The sequence below is a fragment of the Oryctolagus cuniculus genome, chromosome 5 (genome assembly GCF_051225735.1).
Source record: "Oryctolagus cuniculus isolate XC-2025 breed Fujian yellow rabbit chromosome 5, ASM5122573v1, whole genome shotgun sequence".
In the NCBI taxonomy this organism is placed as follows: domain Eukaryota; kingdom Metazoa; phylum Chordata; class Mammalia; order Lagomorpha; family Leporidae; genus Oryctolagus; species Oryctolagus cuniculus.
Window position 1 is genome coordinate 14,858,193 of NC_142871.1, and position 3,264 is coordinate 14,861,456.

The window sequence follows — 3,264 nt, forward strand, 5'->3', positions numbered from 1 at the left end:
GGCTAAAGCCTGGAGGCAGGCGCTTTGTCTGGGTCCCCCATGTAGGTGGCAGAGATCCAAGCACTTGGGCCATCTTCCACTGCTTTCCCAGGTGCATTAGCCTGGAGCTGGATTGAGAGTGGGGCAGCTTGACTTGGTGCCCATATGGGATGCTGGCAGTCTCGCCCCACTGAGCCACAACTCCAGCCCCAACGTGTCTCCAGGTTGAATGGCTGTGGTTGTGCGTATCCGGGGGTAGAACTGGGCCTTGGGGGTTCAGAATTAATCATACTCTTTAAGAATAGAGTAGGGAAGCTTTTATCACACTGCCACCTCTCCAAACAGTTTGAAATAAATACTGTGTTTAAAAACACAAAAACGGTCAGCACTCCAATGCCAGTTCAGTCTAAGAAAACACATGGACACTTCCTGCAAAACATTTACTAAACAAACCCAAGGTGTAATTTGCTAGGAGGGCACAAATACATTTTAAAAAAGTACCTGAGGTTTTGTTTGGTTATTTAATCGCATCATTTTGGTTTGTTGTTGATGATTAGATAGCAATTTTTATGCATTTTTAGTGGCTTCCTTCATCTTCTCAGAACTTTGAAGTACCGTGAGTACTAACTACCCTAAAAAGAGAATAAAGACGACTACACAATGAGTCCCTTTGAAGTGAATCCTTTGGTTTCCTTATTGCCCCAGGAGGCTCTAAACAGCAGCAATTGCTGTGGTTCCTTCTCCAAGCATCCCCTCCATGTAGCGGGCATTGCTGCCCGGGCCAACAATGAGGCCGACTTCGCAGCGAGGGTCTTCATGGCCACAGGTCGTCATGGTTCCCACTGCGTCATTCGCCACAGCAACCACGGCCAGGGCAAACCCCTCTGGCCGGCGGCTGGCGTCCTTCAGCAGGCTGACTCCGTCCTCACCCTCGCAGCTGGACGCCTGAAAGCCTGTCGTCCACTTGAGGAGGATGCTCTCGTCCAGGCTGCTCTGCTGGCACGCGAAGGAGTAGGTGAAGCCCAGAGGCAGCGACACACCACCCTCCGTGCCCATGTACTCCAGCAAGCCGGCGATGCTCTGCACGATGCGGTCAAAGAGCTCCTCCCCTGTGCTGCGCATGACCTCCTGTGGGATGCAGTAGATCTTGGGCATCTCCTCTCCGTGCCACTTCCCGTTCCACACCCGCACCAGAAGGACCTGGAAGTTTGTTCCTCCGAGGTCCAAGGCCAGGAAGTCTCCTTTCTCTGTGCCATCGGGAGTGGCACACACGTAGGTGGGCAGCATCTTGCCAGGGGCAACGACGTGGGTCTCTTTGCTCAGGCCACACTGCATTTCTAACTTTATCCTCCTCTTCACCTCTAGCAGCTGCTCGTGGCTCAGCTTCAGGGATTCCAAGGTCTTCTGGCGGGCTCGGTGTCGGTCAGCCCCACCGCTGTCACCATGGCCGCCCCTTTGCCACTGCTGTCCTCGGAGCGGAGGAAGCAGACATTACAGTCGGGTACCAGCCTCCGCACGGCCTCGCGAAGACGCCTGGCGAAATGGGGGTGTTTCCTGTAGACAGAGCTGTCGACCCCGATGGTGGAGCACAGCCGCTCCTCGCCCTTGTTCTACTTGATGCCCGCAGCACAGCTGCCAGCATGTATGGATCTGCAGTGCTGGCATCTCATATGGGCGCCAGTTCAAGTCATGTCTGCTACACTTCCAATCCATCTCTCTGCTATGGCCTGGGAAAGCAGTACAAGATGGCCCAGGTCCCTGGGCCCCTGCACCTGCATGCGAATACCCTGAGGAAGCTCCTGGCTCCTGGCTTCAGATCATTGCAGCTCTGGCCATTGCAGCCAATTGGGGAGTGAACCAGCAGATGGAAGACCTCTCTCTCCACCTCTCCTTCTCTCTCTGTGTAACTCTGACTTTCAAATAAATAAATAAATCTTTAAAGCAATATATCAGTTCTTCTAAACCATGAACATAGTATATCTTTATTAGTGTCTTCAATTTCTTTCATCAGTGTTTTGTAGTTGTATGGAGATTCTGGGTTTTGAGCTGAGGCTATAATGGAATGAAACTTTTGAAAGTTTACAGAGGGAGTATTTTTCATATAAAAGGGATATGAGTCGCTGGAGGCCAGAAAGCTGACTGGTAACTTCCTTCCAAAATAGTCTCCAGTGATTTCAGTCTCTAGTATTCGTACCTCTTGTGTAATGCCCTCCTACACCATATTTGTCTTGATGTATGTGGCTAATAGAATACAGTAGAAATGACGGCATATCCCTTTCAATACAAACTTACAAAAGACATTGTGGCTGGCACCGCGGCTCAATAGGCTAATCCTCCACCTAGCGGCGCCAGCACACTGGGTTCTAGTCCCGGTCAGGGCGCCGGATTCTGTCCCGGTTGCCCCTCTTCCAGGCCAGCTCTCTGCTGTGGCCCTGCAGTGCAGTGGAGGATGGCCCAGGTGCTTGGGCCCTGCACCCCATGGGAGACCAGGAGAAGCACCTGGCTCCTGCCTTCAGATCAGCGTGGTGCACCGGCCGCAGCGCGCCGGCCGCAGCGCGCCGGCCGCGGTGGCCATTGGAGGGTGAACCAACGGCAAAAGGAAGACCTTTCTCTTTCTCTCTGTCTCTCTCTCACTGTCCACTCTGCCTGTAAAAAAAAAAAAAAAAAAAAAAGACATTGTGATTTCTGCCTCTATTTCTCTTCTTTGGATAACCTCTCTAGGAGAGTGTAGCTATCACTTTTGAGCTACCCATGGGAATAGCACATTATAAGGAACTGAGGTCTTAAAAAATGTCCCAAATGGAGAAAAACTGAGGTTTTCTGCCAATTTCTATGTCTGCGAGTCTTCCTGAATGTAGACCCTTTAGCTGAAATCAAAGCTGTAGGCAACTTTAGTCCCTGCAGTTATACTGAGTGCAACCTGAGTCACCCAGCTAACTTGCACCCAAATTCCTGAGCTGCAAAAAATAAAACTAAGATTATAAATGTTTGGTGTTTTAAACTTCTGATTTTTGGGATCATTTATTATGCAGTAAGAAATTACTCATATAATGTGGGTCTAGTCTTCTAGTAGAAGTTGGCAAGTGCAAAATGAGCAGATGTCATCTCATATGCTTTGGCTATGCCAATATTGAGATTATTTGTTCCCTGAGATTCTAAGACATGTGATTGCTTGGGCTAGAACTAATACTAGTTTAGCTACAAGAGCAACCTTGTGGCTGTAAGGTATTCCCTAAAAAAAAAACTCATATTCCAAGCCTATTTTGGTTTGGGTCTCAGCAGATC

General features: G+C 49.7%; 1 pseudogene; it reads right to left on the bottom strand.

The window, feature by feature from the left end:
• Window positions 1–690: 690 nt before the first annotated feature.
• Window positions 691–1,621, bottom strand: LOC103349962 (hexokinase-2 pseudogene; annotated as a pseudogene).
• Window positions 1,622–3,264: the final 1,643 nt, after the last annotated feature.